Source organism: Micromys minutus, assembly GCF_963924665.1.
Source record: "Micromys minutus genome assembly, chromosome: X".
Lineage (NCBI taxonomy): Eukaryota > Metazoa > Chordata > Mammalia > Rodentia > Muridae > Micromys > Micromys minutus.
Window position 1 is genome coordinate 31,561,596 of NC_137970.1, and position 26,475 is coordinate 31,588,070.

Below are 26,475 nucleotides of genomic sequence, written 5' to 3' on the forward strand. Positions count from 1 at the left end.
AGAATGTGTTCCTTAGTTCATGCAGTGTTATTGCATGCAAAGTAAGCCAGAGTGGTCTCAGTCATTTTGAACACAGCTTTAAATCCTTTTACTGCATTCTCAGGGTTAGTGTCTATGTCTTCGTGAATCAGACATTCTAGGTGACCTGAAAATTGAATTAGAGCTCTTGGTACAGAAACTGGGGCATTTCAGACCAAAAAGCAGGGCACGCCTTATATATCATTGTTAAGCAATATGAATTATACTAATTTAGCATAGTCAGTGAAGATAGTATGAAACTTGGTACTATTTTTTCTTTCTATTTAAACTAATAGTTTTAATTCAATTCGCCTATCTTTTATTCTTTATATTTTCTTTGGCTTCTTTAATAATTAAGAAGCACTAGTTATATCTTTTCAGGTCCTACTTTATGCTGATCAAAATCTGATAATATTATCTGATCAAAGGTTAGATAATAGAAGGATTAGAGATGGTTGTCAAAGAACTTGAAGATTTTACCTAGGTCCACGTATAAAAATGGAATTTGCAAAGCTGATAGTATATTAAATATATGTACAATTGTATCTTTTCAAAGGCTTATGTGTAATGAGAATGTTAGCTAGAACTACACAAGCATAAGACGTTTCATGATCTTAAATAATCACTAAAAGCTGCATATTTCTTTTTTTATTAATTTATCCATTCACTTTTCTTCCTGATTGCAGCCCCTCTCTCTCTTCCCAGTCCCTCCTCATATTTCTCCAACCTCACCCCTCCCCTTCACCTCTGAGAAGGGGGAGGGCCACCATGGGTATCAATCACTTCACTATGGTGCTTCAAGTCACTGTAGGACTAGGCACATCCTAGTTGGAACATTGAGGCCAGACAAGGCCGCCGAGTTAGGGGAACAGAATTTATAGGTAGGCAACAGATTCAGGGTAAAGTCCCTGCTCTGGGTTTTCGGGGACTCACATAAAAACCAAGCTGCACATCTACTACAAATGTGTGGGGTAACCTAGGTTCAGCCCTTGTGCTGCATATTTTCTTAAGGTTTTGGGTGAAGGGATAAGTGAATAAATTTTTCATGCTAGGAATTTTTCAAAGTCATCATGCCAAAAGACTTTTAAAGGTATAGATTGTAGTATTATCTGTACCAATAATTAGATGGTTTATACTGTACTAGTTAAGTTTTCTTAGGGGGGAAAATGACAGCATACTATTTTTTAGACATCAACCTTATTTAATATATTATAGGTAAATTTTGTATTATAGTATTGCACAATATTCCATATATACAGAAGAGTATACATAACATGTTTGCTATAGATCATAACAGTTAACTATCATATAAATTTATTGTATAAGTTTAATAGTTGGAGTGCTAACTAATAGCACTTTCATTATTGAGCTACCCCTGCATCTTATATGCCTACCCTCTTTCATGGGTTTTATCATATTGTATTTTTGTCTTTAAATATTCATATATAATACTCCAGTAAAGGCAGTTAATGATTCTTATCTTTAAGCTTTAGGAAAATATTATCACTAAGCATCTCATGCTTTTTCACTTGATGTATTCCTAAAATTTTATGTGACTTATAACTGTAGTTCATTTCACTGAATATAATATTGTGTTCTGTTCATATTCACTAATCCATTCTCCTGATGATGGACATTTGATTGTATACCCACAATTAAGTTTACAACAAATCAAATATATTGAATTATATTGTTTGTGATGCCTTGTGTCATTTTCAAAATATTTTTTCTTGTTTACTACATTTGTACTTTTATTTTCATTCAATCTCTAAACTAATCTGTTACATATTTTATTATATAGTTTACCTTTTAAAGGCTTTTAAATTTTTCTCAAAAGTCATAAGTAGTAACTTTAAACATTATGCTCATGTTATGTATAAACAAACAGATGCACAATATTAGGGATAAGCGAACAGATATGGAAAAGTGTGTTAATGGAACTTGACCCTCATAGGGAATAAAATAATTCCCAGAAGATATTCTCTTGTGTGCTACCATTTCCAACATATGGTGATTACTCTTTCTAAAATTTTAAGCCAAAAGCAATACCAATACATTTTAAAAGGTTTTCTATGACAGACCTATGAAAGCAAAAGGCCTCAAAATAGCTAGTTGTGTTTTATTTTCCTTTTTAGAATTTCCTTTTTAGATTGCACCTGTTTTTTCTACTTTATATCCTGATTGTGTCTTGCCCTCCTTCTCTCCCTCTAGTCCCCACCCATTCATCTTCCACCACCCTATCCTTTCATATTCCCATTCTCCACAGAAAACGGAAGGCCGCCCATGGATATCAACTTGCAAGCAAGTTGCAATAGTACTAGGTACAATTTCTCCTATGGTGGCTATTAAGGGAAAGGAATCCAAAGACAGGCAACAGAGACAGCCCCTGCTCCTGATGTTATGGGTCCCACATGAAGACTGAGATGCACAACATTTACATATATGCTTAGGGCCTAGCTAAGTTCATCTCACATGTGTTCTCTATTTGGTAGTTTGGTCTCTGGGCCCTCATGGGCCCAGGTTAGTTGATCTTGTAGGGTTTTGTGTGGCGTCCTTGATCCCTCTGGCTCCTTCTATCCTTCCTCCCCTTCTTCAATAGGATTCCCTAAGTTCAGCTTAATGTTTGGCTGTTGGTATCTGAATCTGTTTCCATCAGTTTCTGGGTAAAGCCTCTCAGACTACAGTTTTGCTAGGTTCCTGTGTACAAGTATAGCAGAATGTAATTAGCAGGGTCAGGGATGGGCTTACTATCATGGATGGCATTTGACCCTAGCTAAGACTCCTATCAGATCAGAAAAATCTTCAAATGGAGTGATTGGGACTCCATTGCAGCCACAAAACCTTAGCCCCACAGTTTTTTCTGCCTACAAGATGTGCAGGGAATAAAGATGGAACAGAAATAGAAGGAATGACCAACCAATGGCTGTCCCAGCTTTAGCATGCCATCCATGATAGCAAGCCCATCCCTGTGATCAATGCTTGGCTACCATCTAAGACTTAACAAGTCTGACTGTAGGACTTAACATTAGTATTTATTAAAAGATATCACAAATAAATCTAATGTAGAGCCAATTTTGATAATCACTGTACTGTGGTTATACTTTAACATAAATTGAATGTGAGTTGGGAAGAAAATATATAGGATCAAAAATTGTTTACCAAAGTAATCTCGGTAGTCCAAGATTACTAAAGAATTAAGATGTGTGGGTCATAAGATTCAGTTATCTCTAAGGGATATCAAACAGAGATCCTTATCAGCCAAGAGCCTGAATGATATTTAGAATTCATAACTAAAAATGGGCCATGCCAGAAATGGTGGCACACATCTATAATCCTAGTGCTTGGAAAATAAATGCAAGAGAATTACTGCAAGCTCAACACTAACCTTGTCTACTTAATGAAGACCATAGTAGCCAAGGCCCTGACTCAAGCATACATGTGTGGGGATGTGCTCATACATATGTATATGGCGCTCTGTTTACTGTCACTTGCCATTAGCTTAGAACCTTCCCCACTACCCCTTTTTACCTCTCCTTCCTCTTAAGTCTCTTTCTACTGTTCATTTCTTTTTGTTTTATTTTTTAACTTGCTAAGTATAACCAGGGTCACCTGTGTTACAATGAATCTAGAGCTATCCATAAGAACATCTAGGCTCATCAGTGGGTATATAACTGTAGACAGTGTCTGTTCCTCCCCCTGAATCTGTCCATAACCACTAGCTCATTAGGAAGGATTAGGACCCCATGAGGCCCACCCCAATCCAAGACTGATTATTGATAACCCCAGTTTTGTGTAGAGCGAAGACAGGTTCTGCTTTTACTATAAAATCATATCAAGGCCTTTTCATAGGCCTTCTTCTCATTTTCCAGCTAGTATCTTCCTTCAATCTGTTTTCCTGAAAGTTTCATTGACCTTAGGTGGGGTGGTACAAATGTTCTGGTTAGTAATGAAACACTCAAACCTCACTTACTCTCAGGACTTAGTGCACCCATTAGACTCTACTTTCACTGCTACTTTTGCAAAGACTTTCACTTAAGGCTAAGAATAGCATCAAATATATTACCATGCACTTGGAATTAAAGGAGAGCCAATTGTAGACTGTTGTGATGGTACAGGCAAGGATAGGAACTAACTGGATAAACAAGGATCACTGATAATATCTCAGTGGTTTATTATGGGTCAGAAAATACCTGAATAATATTAAGACTACATATATTGGTCTTTACACAGGTTGTAAGAAATAGAATTTTCAGACCTATATAAGCTGAAATCAGCAAACTAACAAAAATATAGTTAGTAGTTGAAATTTTTTGTTTTTTTAAAATAACACAGTGCCATAGGTTGAGTCAAAACATCAAATAGGAAATTCAGGTGAAATTAGATTCCAATGAGTAAAATAGCAGAAATTATAGCTAATGGTGTCAGCCTAAATAAGTGATAAGAATTCAGTAATTAGAAGTGAGCTTGACTCAAACTTATAAAAATGATATTAAGATGTTGATGAACACAAAATAGCAAAAAAAAAAAAAAAAAAAAATGCTACCTACAATGAAGGTGGCCATATTCTGAGCCAGATTCTGTATCACACTGTGAAGGGTGACACAGTACCTCCGAAAACAGTTGCACCCATATTTTCTGAAATAAAGAAAATAGCCTAAAAATTAATGACATACTTTTTATTAAACTGCATTTGTTGTATAGTCATATGCATATCTATCTTATTTTCCTTTGTATTTGATGGGGTATTATATCATTCAAGATAAGACTGATTATACTTCAGTAACAATTTGAACCTGTTGTGGCTTCAACAGTAGTTGTCATATTCCATCCACTTCACCCTATGTTGTCAGCTCTCCTGTGTAATTAATCACTTCAGACCCAGTTGTGAGAGGGCAGCCTCCTCTACAATATTGCTGGCCATGGAGGCAGGTAAGATAGATCATAGTGAACTGTGTTTTTTATAGAGTTTTATATGAAAATAAGACATTATACATCAACTCACAGTTTATTGGCCACAACTTATTATGTGTGCATGACTAAATTCAGTCACTCTAGACCATTTTCTTCAGTTTAAAAAAAAACAGTGTTTCAATGTGATCTATTGGGAGGAACTAAAAGACTTATTAAAATTTGCCTAAATATTACATTTGACTTCATGATCATTCAGTTTTAGTACTAAGAAACAGTATAAGATATTTCTAAGGAGACATACCAAATTGAAACTATGATTTAGCCTTTTGTTACTGCTTAGATTTATTAGGACTCAGCTATTCTGTCTTTATTGTTATAAATCGAGAATATTATTCAAGTACCTGAAAAATAGTATTTTTTAAGTACCACAGTTACTGAAAATAAACAATTTTACTTTAGGAAAATACAATTTTAGTAGGTAAAATATATTTGGGTTAATAAGTTTTTTACGTACTAGTAGTTGGAATATATTTGAACATATTCTAATATCAGTTTTCTTCCAACCAGAAATTGGAATTGGAGAATTAATATTTAATGTATATTTTATTTGATAATGTATGATGCCTATTTTTGCTTGAACTATTTAGTTAAAACTGTCACAAGCAAAAAATAAGCACTGCTAACCTATAGATTTTCTTTTCCTTAGGATATGTTAGATTGTCCTTATAATAAGTAACTTGAACATCTGGAAGCTAGAAAAGCCTTGTAATACAAAAATATTACCTTCATTGTGTGAATATAAGCTTCTTGATATCTCTTATATAATACAAAACTTCATGAAGAGAAAGGCTCAATTATTTTTGTTATAAATGTCTGCTGAGATTATGCACATTAAAGTTTAAAATCAAAATTATGTTCAGAATGTTTTTAAAGCTGTGAAAATCAATTGGCTTTTTATAAAAGTGTGAAGAAACTAAATGTACTATGAGTTTGGTGAGTACATATTTTGTTTTCAAATGATGATTCTGAAAGTTCTATCTTTGTACCTCATCTGTAAAACATTTATAGAAAGTGAACATTGAGAACTATCATAATGAAATATCTGTAAGCTGAATTAACTTCATGGAATAAATGGGACATCTAGAAAACTTAAAGGGACAATGCAGTTCTCTATAAGGTTACCTTTTGAAAATATAGATAGTTTAATAGGAAAGATTAAGAATTGACTCAGAGCAACTGGTGAGTGGGAGACCAAGACTGCAGGGGTGCAGACAGATCTCTGCGGAGTGCACACGGAAAGTGCACACCATAACTTGCCCTGCCCCACCTTGCCCGATCCAGCGATTGGGAACAGAAAATTAGAACTTCTGTTTCCACCCGGAGGCGACTTCCGGACGCAGAGCAGAGCCTGGCCTACCTGCCACACAGAACGGAGGCTCATAGAGGCTGAGCAACTGCGATTGGGAACAGAATATTAGAACCTCTGTTTCCCCCGGAGGCGACTTCCGGACGCAGAGCTGAGCCTGGCCTACCTGCCACCCAGATCGGCGGCTCAGAGGCTGAGCAACTGCGATTGGGAACAGAAAATTAGAACTTCTGTTTCTGCCCGGAGGCGACTTCAGGACGCAGAGCAGAGCCTGGCCCATCTGCCACCCGGAACGAAGGCTTGTAGAGGCTGAGAAACTGGTGGGTGGGAGACCTGGGCTGCAGGGGAGCAGAAAGATCTCTGTGGAGTACACACGGAAAGTGCACCCCCTGCCTTGCCCTGCCCTGCCATGCCTGATCCAGCAACCAGAAACAGAATGTTGGAACTTCTGCTCACACCCGACGACTCTGAGGCATAAAACAGGGCTCGACCCATCTGACACCTCAACTAGTGGAGAACCAGGGACACAGACCAGAAACAAGGGAAAGGCAAGAACATATCACTCACAACAAAATGGCAAGAGGAAAGAGAAAGTGTATATCCCAAGGGAACCAACACAATCTAACAACACCAGAGCCCAGCTCTCCCATAACAGCAAACATCGGAATTCCAAACACTCCAGAAAAAGAAGACACAGACCTGAAATCATGCCTCAAGACGCTGATAGAGTTACTTAAACAAGAAAGGGAGGAAAAGCAAAAAGATTCAGAAGCTTTTAAAGAAGAAACAAGAAAAACACTCAAAGAACTCAAAGAACTAGAGGAAAACAGAACCAAAGAAATAAAGGAATAGAAGAGGGAAATTAAAACAGAGATTGACACAATAAAGAAAACACTAAAAGAGATAACCCTAGAGTCAGAACACCAAAAAAAGAAATCAGGAGTCACAGAAGCAAGCATTTCCAATAGATTACAAGAGATCAAAGAGAGAATCTCGGGGGCAGAAGACAACATTGCAAACATAGACAAAACAGCCAGAGAAGATGCAAAAAAACAAAAAGCTCCTAACCCAAAATGTCCAGGAAATCTGAGACACAATGAGAAGATCGAAACTAAGTATAATAGGAATAGAAGAGGGAGAAAAGTATCAACTAAGGGGCACAGTAAATATCTTCAACAAAATCATAGAAGAAAACTTCCCTACCCTCAAGAATGAGATGACCACGAGCATAAAAGAAGCCTTCAGAACTCCAAATAGGTTGGACCAGAAAAAAAAATACCTCCCGACACATAATACTAAAAGCATCAAGCGCCCAAAGTAAAGAAAGAATACTAAAAGCAGTAAGGGAAAAAGGTCAGGTAACATATAAAGGCAGACCAATCAGACTCACACCCGATTACTCAACAGAGACTATGAAAGCTAGAAGAGTCTGGACAGACATCATGCACTCCATAAGAGAGCACAAGTGCCAGCCCAAGCTGCTATACTCAGCAAAACTATCAATCACCATCGATGGAGAGACGAAGATATTTCAAGACAAATCAAAATTCACACAATATCTGACCACAAACCCAGCACTACAACGAATTATAGGTGGAAAACCCAATACAAGGAGGGAAAATGCAGCCTAGTAAAAACAAGAAAACTCCTAAACAAGAAAACTAAAAGAAGAAAAAAACACAGACACAACTCAACCCAAAAAAGCAAAAATGGCAGGAAACAGAAACAATTATTCCTTGATATCTATTAACATAAATGGTCTCAACTCCCCAATAAAGAGACATAGACTATCAGACTGGATACATAAACAAAATCCAGCGTTTTGCTGCATACAGGAAACTCATCTCAGAGACAAAGACAGACACTATCTCAGAGTAAAAGGGTGGGAAAAAAAAACTTCCAAGCATACAGCTACAAGAAGCAAGCTGGTGTGGCTATTCTAATATCGAATAAAGTAAATTTCCAACCAAAAGTTATCAAAAAAGATAAAGAAGGACACTTTTTATTCATTACCGGGGAAATCTGTCAGGAGGAACTCTCAATACTTAACATATATGCTCCAATTAAAAAATCACCCACATTCATAAAAGAAACTTTACTAAAGCTCAAAAAATACATTTCACCCCACACAATAATAGTGGGAGACTTTAATACCCCACTCTCACCAATGGACAGATCATGGAAACAGAAACTGAACAAGGACACTGCAAAACTAGCAGAGACTTTGAACCAACTAGAATTAATAGATATATACAGAACATACTATCCCAAAGTAAAAGAATACACCTTCTTCTCACCACCCCATGGCACCTTCTCGAAAATTGACCACATAATTGGACACAGAACGAGCCTCCATCGATATAAGAAGATTGAAATATTCCCATGCATCCTCTCAGATAACCATGGTCTACGGCTGGTCTTTAACAACAACAAAGACAACAAAAAGCCCACATACACATGGAAACTAAACAATGCTCTGTTAAAGGATAGCAGGGTCAAAGAAGAAATAAAGAAAGAAATTAAGGATTTTCTAGAATTCAACGAAAACGAAAACACAACATACCCAAATTTATGGGATGCAATGAAAGCAGTATTGAGAGGAAAACTCATAGCCCTAAGTGCTTCCAAAAAGAAACTAGAGAGAGCTCACATCAGTAACCTGACAGCACAGCTAAAAGCCATAGAACAAAAGGAAGCAGATATACTCAAAAAGAGTAGACGGCAAGAAATAATCAAAATTAGGGCATAAATAGACCAAATAGAAACAAAAAGAACCATTGAAAAAATCAACAAAACCAAGAGTTGGTTCTTTGAGAAAATCACAAGATTGATAAACCCCTAGCCAGACTAACTAGAGGGCAAAGAGAGAGTATCCAAATTAACAAAATCAGAAAGGAAAGTGGGGACATAACAACTGAAACTGAGGAAATTCAAGAAATCATCAGATCCTACTACAAAAACTTATACTCCACAAAATTGGAAAATCTGGAAGAAATGGATGAATTCCTAGACAGATAGAAGGTCCCAAAGTTAAACCAGGACCAAGTAAACCATCTAAATAACCCTATAACACCTAAAGAAATAGAAGAAGTCATCAAAAGCCTCCCAACCAAAAAAAGCCCAGGTCCAGACGGGTTCAGTGCAGAATTTTATCAGACTTTTATTGAGGATATAACACCAATACTCGCCAGACTATTCCAAAAGATAGAATCAGATGGAATATTACCCAACTCATTTTTGAGGCTACAATAACCCTCGTACCTAAACCACACAAAGACCCTACAAGGAAAGAGAACTTCAGACCAATCTCACTTATGAACATTGATGCAAAAATACTCAACAAAATCCTCGCAAACGGAATCCAAGAACACATCAAAACGATCATTCATCATGACCAAGTAGGCTTCATCCCTGGGATGCAGGGATGGTTTAACATAAGGTAATCCATCAATGTAATCCACCATATAAACAAACTTAAAGACCAAAATCACATGGTCATCTCACTAGACGCTAAGAAAGCATTCGACAAGATCCAACACCCCTTCATGTTAAAAGACCTGGAAAGAACAGGAATCCAAGGCCCATACTTAAACATAATAAAAGCAATATACAGCAAACCAACAGCCAACATCAAGCTTAATGGCGAGAAACTTGAAGCAATCCCACTAAAATCAGGGACTCGACAAGGCTGCCCACTCTCCCCCTACCTTCAACATAGTACTGGAAGTCCTGGCTGGAGCAATTAGACAGCAAAGGGAGATCAAGGGGATACAAATCGGAAAGGAAGAGATAAAAACATCACTCTTTGCCGATGACATAATAGTTTACTTGAGTGACCCCAAAAATTCCACCAGAGAACTCCTACAGCTGATAAACAAGTTCAGCAAAGTGGCTGGATACAAAATTAACTCAAACAAATCAGTAGCATTCCTGTACTCAAAGGACAAACATGTGGAGAAAGAAATTAGGGAAAACGTACCCTTCACAATCGTTACAAAAACTATGAAATACCTTGGTGTGACTCTAACTAAGCAAGTGAAGGACCTGTATGACAAGAACTTCAAACCTCTAAAGAAAGAAATTGAGGAGGATCTCAGAAAATGGAAAGATCTCCCATGCTCATGGATTGGAAAAATCAACATCTTAAAAATGGCCATCCTACCAAAAGCAATCTACAGATTCAATGCAATCCCCATCAAAATTCCAACCCAGTTCTTCATGGAATTGGAAAGATCAATGTGCAATTTCATATGGAATAACAAAAGACCTAGAATAGCGAAATCCATCCTCAACAACAAAAAAACATCTGCGGGAATCACTATCCCTGACCTCAAGCTATATTACAAGGCAATTGTGCTAAAAACTGCATGGTACTGGTACAGAAATAGGCAAGTGGATCAATGGAATAGAATAGAAGTTCCAGAAATGAGCCCTCATGTATATGGTCACCTGATTTTTGACAAAGGAGCAGTAAACATTCAATGGAAAAAGGACAGCCTATTCAACAAATGGTGCTGATCCAACTGGCACTCAGCATGCAAAAGAATGAAAATAGACCCGTTCTTATCTCCTTGTACAAAGCTCAAGTGTAAGTGGATCAAAGATCTCCACATTAAACCTGATACACTGAAACTATTAGATGAGAAAGTAGGGAAAACCTTAGAACACATAGGTACAGGAGAAAATTTTCTGAACAAAACACCAATGGCTCAAGCTCTAAGGTCAAAGATTAACAAATGGGACTTAATGAGATTGCAAAGTTTCTGTAAGGCTAAAGACATCGTCAAGAAAACAAAACGGCAACCAACAGAATGGGAAAAGATCTTTACCAACACCACATCAGATAGAGGCCTAATATCCAAGGTGTACAAGGAACTCAAAAAGCTAGACACCAGAGAATCAAATAACCCTATTAAAAAATGGGGTACAGAGCTAAACAAAACGTTTTCAGTTGAGGAACACCGAATGGCCGAGAAACATCTGAGGAAGTGCTCAACATCCTTAGCCATCAGGGAAATGCAAATCAAAACAACCCTGAGATTCCACCTCACACCAGTCAGATTGACCAAGATCCAAAACTCAGATGACAGCAGATGCTGGCGAGGCTGTGGAGAAAGAGGAACACTTCTCCACTGTTGGTGGGGTTGCAAGCTAATACAACCACTCTGGAAATCTGTCTGGCGATACCTCAGAAAATTGGATATAGTACTACCTGAAGACCCAGCTATTCCACTTCTGGGCATATACCCCAGAGACACTTTAATACACAACAAAGATATATGCACCACAATGTTCATAGCAGCTTTATTTATAATAGCCAGAAGCTGGAAGGAACCCAGATGTCCTTCAGAAGATGAATGGATACAAAAATTGTAGTACATTTACACAATATAGTACTACTCAGTGACAAGAAACAATGACTTAACCAAATTCTTAAGAAAATGGCTTCACCTAGAGAGTATCATCCTGAGTGAGATAACCCAGTCACAAAAGAACAGACATAATATGCAGTCACTGATAGTGGGATGCTAACCCCAGAGGCTTGCACTCCCCCAGAAACAACTCACAGACTGTATGAAGTCCACGAAATAAAGAAAACAAAAAAATATACATATATTTACAAAACAAGAAGACTTTGACTATTTCCATGTTGAGTTTTGTTTTACATGTACTTTACACTTATTGTAACTATTAGGTTTTCAATGCATACTGTCAAGACCTTGAAAAAAATCAAGTACTGACTAAAAAAATATATTCACATGGCTTTATGTAAAAATTATTTTAATGTCTGAAAAAACAGTACTGACAAAAATGTATAATTTTAAGCAAAAAATGTTTAAAATCTGTACATTTATCTTAGTTTTGTAAAATAAAGTCGTTAAAAAAAAAGAATTGACTCAACACATGCGGAAATATCAAATATAGTTAATTATGGAAATTAGTTTACTACTTCCTGAGACTAGCCAAAAAAGTTTTACAATTACAGAAATTATGGTAATTAATTTTCTTGTCATTTCAGTAACGTCTTGGGAATTTGAAATCCTTTGGAGTATGGGGCTCTGATGAGTTTCCTAAATAATTAGCCTTTTTACCACACCCCACAATCTTCATATGTTAAAGGGTTTGTTTATTCATCCAAACAACTTTTGTAACATTAGTCTCTCATTTTCAAGTAAAAAACAAAAACGATTATAGCTACAATCAGCTTCATTTTAGATGGTGTTATTGGACTGAAATGGAGGAGGCTGTTACAAATATGGTGTGAGGTATGAAGGAATTAACCATACCCACTGCCAAAAGAAGTTTTCAGCCTTCCCATTACTTCACGATTATTTCTTTGTTAAATCCATTGCCTCAAAAGAATTCAGAACTGTATTTCTGTAATTGATTTCTGTAAGAGCCAGCTAGTGTTATGGTGAATATAACATGCCATTTCTAGTGCTCTCTTTGAAATGCCCATGTTAGTTTTTGTGTCCTTGCCCTTTTAATACTGTCCCCATATCCTACACTAAAGAATATAAGTGATGCTTTTTTTTCCTATTGTGTTTTAAAACTTTAAAAGAAGCAGAGCACAGCACAGCTGGCACATGTGGTCCATCACTTCACGCCGACACCTTAAAATTTTGTCTTATTTCAGGAAAATCCTTGTCCAATTTCTGCTTAGAGTTCTTCCTCCAAGACACAGATTAGCATTAACATGCATCTTCTAATCTGTATATATGAAAATATAGTTGTTTTGGGCATTGACAAGATTTTTGACATTTGATAATTGCCATCATAACTATGGTAATACTGATAAAACCCCATCTTGATGTTAAGACTCCATGTTGCTTTTGGCCATTTGTATCTGTTTTGGAAAAAAAGTCCTTTGCTAAATTTTCATTGGATTATTTGAATTTAATGTTTAATGGAGTTTTAGTCATTTAGCATGCAAGTTTCTTGTGTATTTTAGGTAACAATTTCTTATCGATATTTTATTTGCAATATATTCTGTCTCCTACTCAAGTTTTTAGTTTGTTCTGGGAGTTTTAAGGATGGAACCCATGGTTTTACAATATGATAACTTACTTTGTTATTCAGAACCTTTTTACATCAATGGAGCTCCACTTAGTATTTTTTATTTTTATTTTATTTTTACGCTCAAGATTTTATTCCCTTCCAGGTCTACCCTCCTACTGTTCCACATCCCATACCTCCTCCCCACTCCACCCACCCCTCCAGACCTCTAATCTCCCTGGGGCTTCCAGTCTTTTAAGCATTAGGTGTGTCTTCTCTCACTGAACCCAGACCCAAGAATCCTCTGCTGTATATGTGTTGGTGGGCTCATATCAGCTGGTGTATGCTGCCTGGTTGGTGATCCAGTGTCTGAGAGATCTCAGGCGTCCATGTTAATTGAGATTGCTGATCCTCTTACAGGGTCACACTCTTCCTCAGTTTTCTCAAGCTTTTTCCTAATTCAACCACAGTGGTCAGCAGCTTCTGTTCGTTGGTTGGGTACAAGTATCTGCATCTGCCTCTTTCAGCTACTTATTGGGTCTTTCAGAGGGCAGTCATGATAGGTCTCTTTTTGTGAGCGCTCCATAGCTTCAGTAATGGTGTCAGGCCTTGGAGCCTTCCCTTGATGAGTTGGATCCCCTTTTGGGCCTGTCCTTGGACCTTCTTTTCCGCAGGCTGTTCTCCATTTCCATCTCTGCAGTTCTTTCATACAGGAACAATTATGGGTCAGAGATTTGACTGTGGGATAATAACCCCATCCCTCCACTTGATGTTCCTTTTTTCTGCTGGAGGTGGAACCTACAAGTGTCCTCTTCCTGCTGTACAGCATTTCATCTAGGGTTTACCCCTTTGAATCCTGAGGGTCTCTCTTCTCCCAGGTCTCTGGCACATTCTACAGTACACTTAGTATTTTTGCTTTTATTTACTGTGGCCATCATTTTTATCACATGCATTGTTGTGTAAGTTTTCTTTCTTGAACTGTAGCTTCTTTCATTTGAACTTGTATTTGGCTTCATTTCTCCTTTCTGAACCTTGGATAGCATGTGCATTTAGTTCTTTAGGATACTTAGGAATATATGAGTTAGTGTAACCACTCAATGTGTCTGTAAGCATTTAGTAATTGTGAAATGTATTAAAAATCTGAGTGTTCCACTACTTAATAAAAGTCAAGTTAGAGACACTGATACCATGTTAAATACCCATCCTTAATGTGTCAGTGTATCACTGATTGGTGCATTTTAGCCATCTAAACAGATAATATATTATAAAAGTAATTATAATCCAAATATGTGAATATAGTTTCTGACTGTGTGCCATAGAGAGAAAATGACCATATATGAAGACAATAAAAGAAAAAAGACAAAGGAAAAATAAATTAAAAGCACAGAAATGGGCCATTGGTTAAATAAAAAAGAATCTTAGGCAGTTATCTAATTTCATCTGCTTCAGTTTTTGTCTATGGATAATGATAACTGCTAATAGTTACATGTTTTATAATTTACCAACATCTCTATGTCACTTGATGTTCATAAGCAAAGTTGTTATTATGATACTCATGACAACTCTGTGAGATAACCAGAAACATTGCCATTATTTTTTTATCTACTAATTACAGTTGTCTGGCTGAAAGAAAATGTTTTGTTTTCCGTGTATTATAAAGTATGGCTGATTGGAGGAGCTAGAGGCGTTAAGTATAATAGCACAAAGATCCAGTAATTAACTGCATTGAAAGACAGATATTTCATAGTTACATCTTTATTGCCAAGTAGCTGTCTACTTGTGTGAGTCATTTACATTCTTTATGTTTTTTTTTTCTCTGTGAAGCCATGATAGCTGTCACCTTATGGTTATGCCCACCCACATGGTCCCATTTTTCTGTATTCTTTTCTCTATTACAACTCATAGTCCCAATATAAACAAATGAAAATATTAGGAAATTCTGAGACTAACTGTACTTTACAATTAAATAGATAACCAGTTTTTTCTCAAAATAATGGTTGCAGGAACAAACAAGACTGTGGTAATTGAGCTGGTCAAAATGGTGGGTAGTATTCAGAAGAAAACCTGTGCACAATCTAGACTGCTTTATATAACATGTTCTATCCTCAATGTCATTTCTAATTTCACACACCCAGAATAAAATTATTTTCACTTCTTCAAACTCTCTTCCACTTGTACTGCACTCTTTTTTTAAACGTTATTTTAAAAAACAAAGATAAAACAAAAAAATTTTAAACAGTTTTGCATAAATGTATACAAATACATTTTTGTCAGCTCTTTGCATTTTTTTATTTTTTTTTTAAGGTTTGATACTCTGCATTAAGGTCTTACTAGTTACAATGAGCAAAAAGTACATGTAAAACAGGATGTAACCCAAAATTAGTCAACGTTTTCTTGGTGTGTAAGGATTGAGCATAATGTTTTTTTGTTTGTTTGTTTTCTTTTCTTTTCTTTTTTTCTTGAACTTCACACAGTTTCTGAGTTGTTTCTGGGGCAGTACAAGCCTCTGGGGTTAGCATCCCACTATCAGTGACTGCATATTATGTCTGTTCTTTTGTGACTGGGTTATCTCACTCAGGATGATATTCTCTAGATGAAGCCATTTTCTTAAGAATTTGGCTAAGTCATTGTTTCTGATGGCTGAGTAGTACTCCATTGTGTAAATGTACCACAGTTTTTGTATCCATTAATCTACTGAAGGACATCTGGGTTCTTTCCAGCTTTTGACTATTATAAATAGAGCTGCTATGAACATTGTGGTGCATATATCTTTGTTGTATATTGGAGTGTCTCTGTGGTATATGCCCAGAAGTGGAATAACTGGGTCTTCAGTACTATGTCCATTTTTCTGAAGAATCGCCAGACTGATTTCCAGAGAGGTTGTATCAGATTACAACCCCACCAACAGTGGAGAAGTGTTCCTCTTTCTCCGCAGCCTCGCCAGCATCTGCTGTCATCTGAGTTTTGGATCTAGGCCAATCTGACTGGTGTGAGGTGGAATCTCAGGGTTGTTTTGATTTGCATTTCCCTGATGCCTAAGGATGTTGAGCACTTCCTTAGATGTTTCTCAGCCATTCGATATTCCTCAATTGAGAACGTTTTATTTAGCTCTATACCCCATTTTTAATGGGGTTGTTTGATTCTCTGGTGTTTAGCTTTTTTAGTTCTTTGTATACCTTGAATATTAGGCCTCCATCTGATGTGGAGTTGGTAAAGATCTTTTCCCATTTTGTTGGCTGCCATTTTGTTTTCTTGACAATGTCCTTAGCCTTAGAGAAACTTTGCAATCTCATTAAGTCCCATTTGTTAATCTTTGACCTTAGAGCTTGAGCCATTGGTGTTTTGTTTAGAAAATTTTCTCCTGTGCCTATGTGTTCTAAAGTTTTCCCTACTTTCTCATCTAATAGTTTCAGTGTATCTGGTTTAATGTGGAGATCTTTGATCCATTTACACTGGAGCTTTGTACAAGGAGATAAGAAAGGGTCTATTTTCATTTTTCTGCGTGCTGAGTGCCAGTTGGACCAACACCATTTGTTGAATAGGCTGTCCTTTTTCCAATGAATGTTTACAGCTCCTTTGTCAAAAATCAGGTAACCATATACTTGAGGGCTCATTTCTGGATCTTCTACTCTATTCCATTTATCCATGTGCCTATCTCTGTACCAGTACCATGCAGTTTTTAGCACACTTGCCTTGTAATACAGCTTGAGGTCAGGGATAGTGATTCCTGCAAAATTTTTCTAGTTGTTAAGGATGGATTTCCTCTTTATCCCTTCCATTCACAATCTCAGAATGAGTCCATATTACATCATATTTTATTTAAAATCTGATATTTTTCTCCCTTTGAAACCCATAACCTCTTCCCTTGGACCTAAATTTAACCACATACTTTTTGTATTCAAGTATGTAAACACTCCTGCTTTATTAAAAGTAAAGTTCAAACTCTTAGCATCCCCAAAGATAAACTGCCTCCCTGGTATGTCTAAGATACACAGCTTTATCGAAATTCCTATATTTGAGATATGGCACCAAAATTAAATTTGTGCATTACAAATCCAATAAAAAACAAGAAAAATGGATAAGAAATTAGACATTTTTACGTTTTAACTGCCTTATTTCACTTCTACAATTTGTACCAAAAATGCTCATGACTTAACTATTTAAGTAGGCTGCTTCGTCTTCAACACTTGCCCAAAGAAACTGAAGAAAATTTATCAGTTAGTTGTTGAAATTTTGTCCACTTGGTTGGGAGGAGCCTTGAAATAAATAAAATCTCTATTCCCTTTTACACACAAAAATTTCTACAGTTTAAGCCTTTAAATATTGTCTTTTTCTTGGATGTTTTTTGTATTTACAATTTCAAATGTTATTCTTTTTCCTGGTTCCTGCCTCTCCCTTTTCCCCCTTCCCTTGCTTGTATGAGAATGCACCCCCTAAAACCCACGCAAAATATTTTCATAAAATAACTCCACATTGATGCCTCTGCTTTCTTTTTTACTATATCCCCTGAATTTATTAATACTCTAGCCAAATAGTTTACATGTTCCTTAATGATTTTGCTATTGTTCAGTCTTTTTTTTTTTTATGTACAACCTGAAATGATATTTTGCCCTGATTTCCCAGTTTTCTGATTCAAAATCCATTTAGGCAGGCTAAAATACCATGTATCCCACCAGAAAGATAAATCAGAATCATATCTAATCATTCATAATTTATTTCCTTTAATGGTCCTTTTCATTATCATTATGTTGTCTACATTTTATTATTATTTTCCTTGCAATAAATAAGAAAATTCAAGTACGAAGTTTAATTTTATCACCCAAAGGTGCCTGACATCACAGTTTTCAAAAATACCAAAAAGTATTATGTATGGCAAACTGTGACTTCATTGTATGGAGTTGTTGACAGAGGAAAGAGCTCCCAGAGAGTATATCACCTACCAAAGAGTACACATGGAGAGACCCATGGTTCCAGCTGCACATGTAGCGGAGGATGGCCTCCTGTGGCATCAATGGGAGGAGAAACCCTTGGTCCTGTGAAGGCTTGATGCCCCTGTGTAGGGGAATGCCAAGGTGGGGAGGTTGGAGTGGGTGGGTGGGGGAATCATTCTCATAGAGGAAGGGGGAGAGGGATTGGGATAGGGGGATTCCAGAGGGGAAAGGGGATCACATTTGAAATGTAAATAAAGAAAATACCCCAAAATATTTTTTTAAAAAAGAGAGAGAAATACAAAACAGCCACATGTGTTACAGAAGAAAGCATTGTCTGGCATCAAAGGAAAGAGAGGGAGAGGCCTTTGGTCCTGTGAAGGCTTGATGCCCCAGTGTAGGGGAATGCCAGGGCAGTGAGGCAGGCATGGTTGGGTGGGGGGCATCTTCATAGAAGCAGGGAGAGGAAGATGGGATAGGGGGCTGTGGAGTGGAAACTGGTAACGGGGATAACATTTGAAATATAAGTGAAGAAAATATCCAACAAAAAACAAAAAGAAAAAAGTATTACTGCATAAAGTTAAGTTAATAATTCAGGTAGAACCTAAGGTTTATGAGGCAAAATCAAATAGACCTAGGAAATTATAAATATTTTTTGATTAAAATAGAATTATATCTGAGGCATAACTTACAACTTTTAAAATAAAGATGCAAATAATTTTGAATGAAAAAAGGAGAACTTGTTCTTGAATTACTCAGACATAAAAGACACTTAATGACAATTATTTTAAAGTGTTTAGTATAAACATACTATATTCAATGGCTTGTGTTAGTGGGTCATTTTAAAACTTTTAATATTATTGGTTATAAAAAGTATGATATCAACACTAAATTTTGACTAATAAAAACTACAGTATTTATAAGAATGTAGTTCCATGAAGTACAAATACATATCATTCTAGAAACCTATACTATTTCTTTTTATCATTTAGTAACCAATATAATGTGCTTATAACTATAATATATTTATATCTTAATGAGAGGTGCTATTAATTCATAGTATGATGCTTAAAACTTGTTGACCAGTTATGTATCATAACACTAGTAGTGCACAGGAATCGAATTCATTTCATAAGTTCTGTACTCAGTATTGCCAATACATTTTTAACTGAATGAAGAGTTAGCTATAATCTATGATGAAGATATAATCTATGATAAGATTGTATTTCTATATATATACTTTTTGAAACAAATGATTAAAATTGAAGGAAAAAAATCTCATATTATAGACAATTTCTCATTAGGAATTAGGTGCATAAAATTTGAATCTCAAGATTTACAGAAGCATTATATGGGGAAGGGTAAAGAAGAATTAGAAACTTAATTTTAAATGTGCAGTAAAATGTAGCTATAGGTTTTGAAAAGAATACATGAAAATGTATATTGTTCTAAATCCAAGTTTTTAAAAATAAATTTAGGGCTGGAGAGATGGCTCAGCGGTTAAGAGCACTGACTGCTCTTCCAGAGGACCTGAGTTCAATTCCCAGCAACCACATGGTGGCTCACAACCATCTGTAATGGAATTTCATGCCCTCTTCAGACACACCAGAAGAGAGTGTACATTAAACAAACAAACAAACAAACAAACAAATAAATAAATAAATAAATAAATCACTTACATGAAGACAAAATACTCTTGCACATGGAACTTAAAAACAAACAAATAAAAAAAAAAAAAAAACCAAACCAACCACACAGGAAGCCCTCAAATTCAAAATCCCCTATAAATAAATTTAATTGTATCATGAGAAAAGTAGAGCATAAGAGATATATGCTTCTGTAGCATTGATATCTTCGTAAGAATGTAGATAGTTTTCTATGTAATAATATTTTCTCTTTAAAACTTGAGATATATTTTATTAGGAAAGAATTTGGCCCAAATTGTTAATAAAATCAACACTTTGAAAAGTCATTATTTAACATCATATTTTGATGGAAGTAAAATAACTTACTAATAAAATTAATCTTCCAAAGTACCTATGGCTATGTATTTATCGTGATAAAACAAATTAAGTAAAATGAATGTTTAACAAAATACTATACATTTTTTAATTTTCCCTAATAGCAGGTTAATATCCACTGACTCAGCTCCTGTGCTTTGTTATTCTGTTATTAATATGTGCTGGCCTTGTCCTTGATAATAGCCTCCAGCTTTCAATAGGAAACAAGCCAATCTAGGTCAAAGAAGGTAGAGAGTCAAACAAATATATGGAGCTATTCAAGACAGTGAGCTGTTAAATAAGTTTAGTAGATTAAAAAAAAAAAAAACTGATTAATCGTGTGGATGTGAAACTGCATCACATGGTTCTATAGAATCCAGGGCTGTCTTGAGCAAGCTAGCAGCAACACTTTAAATCAGCTTACCAATCTGTGAATTCTGTACATCTAATATTTTTACTTTGGTTAGTTGTTCTTCTATCACTTAGTAATCTTATTTAAAAACAAACATTTTTCTAAAAATTTGTTAATCAAAATCATCTTGGCACACTCCATTTGAGAGCCCAGTGAATCTATAATATGGGGTATGAAACCTGTGACTGCATTTTAACTTGATCTCTGAGAACTTATATAGAGAGTTTAAGTTTGAAAATGATTACATTAGCTTAAAAGTGTTAGGCTGTGGATGCAAGCCTTGGTTCTTGCACCAAGCCTTTATCTGTGCTACCAGTTAAAGGCTATCATTACTAATGCTTTTAGGTACGATTTGTCTGGCTCCTCTTCTGCTCTTTGAGTCCTATAATTATATCTCTTAAACCAACCAAAGTAATTTAATTCCAAAGGTTTTGTATAAATTTAATGTTCAACAACTTTACACGCAGGCACCTAAAAACTTGTAAAGTATCCATTTAAAGCATGGAGCAGGGTGGGGAGAGCATCTCTAGGACATGCCCAAGATCTAGGATAGGGGAGGCTCTATGGAGTCTATGAGGGTGGCTACAGTTGAGACTCCTAGCAGTGGGCAATATGGAGCCTGGAATGTCCACCTCCTGTAGTCAGGCAGGGCTCCCAGTAGAGAGATAAGGACACCAACCAACCCACAAGACCTTCTACCCAGAATTTGTTCTGCCTACAAGAAATTCAAAGACAAAGATTGAGCATACTGAGGGAATGGCCAACTAATGACTATCCCATATAGAGACCCATCCGTGGGCAGTATCCAATTCCTGGAACTACTAATGATAGTGGGTTGTTCACACAGAAAGGAACCTATCAAACTGTCCATTGAAAGACTCCACCCAGCAGCCAATGGAAACAGATTCAGAAACCCATAGTCAAACATTAGATGGAACTCAGGGAATCTTGTAGAAAGGTTGGGAGAAGGATTGAGGGACATAGAAAGGATAAGGATTTCACAAGGTCAACAGAGTCCACTAACCTGGATCCTTAGGGGCTTCCAGAGACTGAGCTACCAACCAAATATTATACATGGGGTGGACCTACCATCCCAAACCCAAGCACATATGTAGCAAATAAGCAGCCTGGTCTTCATACAGAACACCGAAACAACTGGAGTTAGGGATGCCACTGACTCTGTTGCCTGCCTGTATATTCTGTTTCCCTAACTGCATTGCCTTGTCTGGCTTCGGTGGGAAAGGGAATGCTTAATCCTACAGTGACTTGATATGCCTAGGTGGGTTGGTATCCAGAGGGTGCTTCTCCCCTTATCATAGGAGCATGGGATGAGGAATCGGGGGAGGGGATAAGAAAAGTGGGGACTGGTGAGGAAGAGGTTATGGTCAGGATGTAAAGTAAATAAATAGAATCAGTTCTCACTCGGTTCTTGCCAGTCCTGTGTGTCTGGGTTTCCTGAACAGAACACCAATGGCTCGAGCTCTAAGGTCAAAGATTGACAAATGGGACTTAATGAGATTGCAAAGTTTCTGTAAGGCTACAGACACTGTCAAGAAAACAAAACGGCAGCCAACAGAATGGGAAAAGATATTTACCAACCCCACATCAGATAGAGGCCTAATATCCAAGGTATACAAAGAACTAAAAAAGCTAGACACCAGAGAATTAAACAACCCTATTAAAAATGGGGTACAGACTTAAACAAAAAGTTCTCAATCTAGGAATATCGAATGGCTGAGAAACATCTACGGAAAGTGCTCAACATCCTTAGTCATCAGGGAAATGCAAATCAAAACAACCCTGAGATTCCACCTCATACCAGTCAGATTGGCCAAGATCCAAAACTCAGATGACAGCAGATGCTGGAGAGGTTGCAGAGAAAGAGGAACACTTCTCTACTGTTGGTGGGGTTGTAAACTGATACAACCACTCTGGAAATCAGTCTGGCGGTTCCTCAGAAAAATGGACATAGTACTACCTGAAGACCCAGTTATTCCACTTCTGTGCATTTACCCCAAAGATGCTCCAACATACAACAAAGATACATGCACCACAATCTTTATTGCAGCTCTATTTATAACAGCCAGAAGCTGGAAAGAACCCAGATGTTCTTCAGTAGATGAATGGATACAAAAATTGTGGTATATTTACACAGTGGAGTACTACTCAGCTATCAGAAACAATGGCTTAATGAAATTCTTAAGAAAATGGATGCATCTAGAGAATATCATCCTGAGTGAGATAACCCAGTCACAAAAGAACAGACATAATATGCAGTCACTGATAATGGAATACTAATCCCAGAAACCTCTGAACACCTCAAAAACAACTCACAGACTGTGTGAAGTTCAAGAAAAAAAAATATTTTAATTAAAATAGAACTGTATCACATCCCCCTTTCCTTTCTACAGCCCCTCCCAGTTTCTCTCCTATCCCCTCAAATTAATAACCTTTTATCCTATATTATTGTTACATATATACATATGTGTATGTATATGTACCCACAAATACTTAATTACAACCTTACAAAAAATGTATTCGTATACTTTTATGCAAAAATGCTTAAAAATTTGTACATTTATCTTTGTTTTTTTAAATAAAGTTTTTTAAAAAAAGAAGCTATTTGCAATTGATACCTGCTGTGAAAGGGAGATCAGCTCTCTCCAGTGAAGTATCCCTAGTATCACTAGCAACCATACTCCAGGGCAGGCCCATATCCAGGAGTAGTTCACCAACATGGGTTGTTGGGGGTGTATTTGGTTGGTTGGTTGGTTGGTTGGTTGGTTGGTTGGTTAGTATATATGTGTGTGTGTGTATCCAAGTTCATGATATACTTGCATAAAATGCCATGATGACACTTATAATTACTACAAAAATATACTAATATAAAAGATCAAAATTAAACATATAAAAGGTGTCCTGAGGCTTGTTTCAGTGGGATATACATTTCACTCCAGCCCTTGGCTGTGAAAAGGCAAGAGAGTCAAAAATAAAAATAAAAAAAAAATAACAAAGATACATGCACCACATTGTTCATTGCAGCTCTATTTATAAAAACCAGAAGCTGGAAAGAACCCAGATGTCCTTCAGTAGATGAATGGATACAAAAATTGTGGTGTATTTACACAATGGAGTACTATTCAGCTATCAGAAACAATGATTTAACAAAATTCTTAAGAAAATGGTTACATCTAGAGAATATCATCCTGAGTGAGATAACACAGTCACAAAAGAACAGACATAAAATGCAGTCACAGATAATGGGATACTAACCCCGAAAACCTCTTAACACCCCAGAAACAACTCACAGACTGTGTGAAGTTCAACAACAACAAAAAAGAATATATGTTAATTAAAATAGAACTGTATCACATCCCCCTTTCCTCCCTACAGCCCCTCCTAGTCTCTCTCCTATCCCCTCAAATTAATAACGTTTTATCCTATATTATTGTTACATATATACATATGTGTATGTATATGTACCCACAAATACTTAATTACAACCTTAAAAATGTATTTGGCAAAAAAAAGTAAATAAATAAATACATTAATAAAAAAGAAAATTTATTTCTTAAAATTTCTCTTACAGCCATTTAGCTATGTTTATTCTAAATAAGTTTAATCCTAACATTTGTATATGTTTTTTTATCCTGGTTGAAAATCTTAACTACCTGGTCACCTGACATATCTATTTCTTTAGACTTCTACTTATAAGATTCCATCAGAATCACTGAGTGTGCATCACTAGATCTATAACTATAAATGTAACAATCAGACACTGTACCACAGCTGGTGTGAAGTTCTATAAGTTTGAAATTTGTCTGAAACAAGGAATACTATAACCCAGTTGTATTGACCTTTGTAAGAAAAGTATTAACTTTAAAAAATAATTATTCTTTCACATAATTTTGCAGCATATATGCTTCTAAAGACATTAAACTTTAAATGTTGTGAAAACATCAATTTTCTGTGTAGTTTTTGCACACCTGTGCAAATGTTACATGACTTGTTTTCATTTCTGTCACTGTAATAAAATACACTAACATGAAGAATGTAGGGGGAATGGGGCTTATTTCATTTAATAGATACAGCTATGTCTGCCATTGTGAGAAAGTCAAGTTAGGAACTTTAATCAGCTGGCCACATCAAATTCATAATCAAGAATAGAGAAATGGATGTATAAATCTTTGCTTGCTTATTTGTGCTCAACTAGATGTTTCTGTTCTTTTATTGTTCAGGACCCTTGCCTAAAACATAGTACCAGCCACAGCAAGCTGAATCTTCCTATATTAACCTAAGACAATCCCCTGGCCTCAGCCTCAGGCCAAACCAATGTAGAGAATCTGTACCTGAGATTCTTCTCCCAGTTATTCTAGGTCATGAAGAGTCTAAGCCCAATACTCAAGATTGATTCTCATATGCTAAAAGGGAAAACTTTCTACCAACATACTTATTTCTGTGTCTATTTACATTTAAATCAAAGTCAACTCTTAACAACTAGCTGTGAATTATATATACAGAAAAGCCTAGCACAATAGGCTAACAGTTGCTCATTCAAGAGGAAAAGATATCTACATGGTTCAAAATATGACTAAACTATTTTATTAAATATACATTTTCTCCACTAATACTTTCAAATTTCATACTAAAGCATCAGACACATTCATGTAATTAGTATTCCACGGTATTTAATGTTTTGATCCACTGTACTATCTTCTTATGTACTCAGATTATTTTCTTCAAAAAGTAGAAATCTCCTCATGTTGACTTCTAGCTCAATACTATTCATCTTAGACAGGTTCATTCTATCTTAAAGGCAGCCCAGTCTGTTCTTGTATGTTTCTAATCTGATTTGGAATTAGCTAGTTTCCAAGAATGCCTGGAGAATGATATAACAAGACCACAATACTGAAAGATTGATCATTACTAAAGTGATCTTTGGTCCTATATCTTTTTAATGAGCAAAGATAATATTTATGTACTTAATGCATACATACACATAATATATACATATATACTTAAAATAGCAAGAGTTAGTTTACTTTTTTAATAATATTTATGTATTTGCTTTCTCCCTTGATAAAATAAGATTTATTGATGACAAGTTTAACAATACATGACTTTTTTTTTTTTTTTTGTTTTGGATTACAAAGCATATTGACCAGATTCAGCACACTCATCCTACAGAAAACCAGCAGTGGTTGTTAATAATAGTTTTAAGATTGTGTAATTTGTTCAAATAATTTTTGTAAAATTAAATTCCTACAAATTCAGATATTATTATAATGCATTTCCATATATGAATATATATATTATCCTTACACTGGCTTTTCTGTATATGTAATTCACAGCTAGTTGTTAAGAGTTGACTTTGTTTTAAATGTAAACAAACACAGAAATGACTATGTTGGTAGAAATTTTTCCCTTTTAGTATATGAGAATCAATCTTAAGTATTAGGTTTAGACTCTGAAATAAACCTGACCTAACTTTGCCTCATAAAACCTTGTCTTAATATAAGAGGTATAGTGACTTATGCCTTTAATTATAGCCACTCAGAAAAGTGAGGGAGACAAGTACAAGTTGAAGGCCAGCCTGGGCAGTATTAATATATGCCTCTGCTATGAATATACATCTGAAGACTATTGAAGAAACTATTGTTTAAATAATATTATAAAAACATTTATTACATGTGGATCTTAATGCCTCAGCTATTGGTGTTCTGTTCAGTATACAGAAATCCATCAAAGTGATCCACCATATAAACAAACTGATAGAAAAAAATCTAAACTTGGGGGAAGTTACATGATAGTAAGGAAAACATGATGTCTCTAGATGAATTGAAT

General features: G+C 35.9%; 1 protein-coding gene across 4 annotated transcripts in view; it reads left to right on the forward strand.

Annotated features, from left to right (window-relative positions):
* CNKSR2 (connector enhancer of kinase suppressor of Ras 2) overlaps positions 1–26,475 on the forward strand; it is a gene marked incomplete at its 5' end in the record, with an annotated part of 252,528 nt that overhangs the window by 62,473 nt on the left and 163,580 nt on the right. The gene's annotated exons all lie outside the window — the stretch shown is intronic.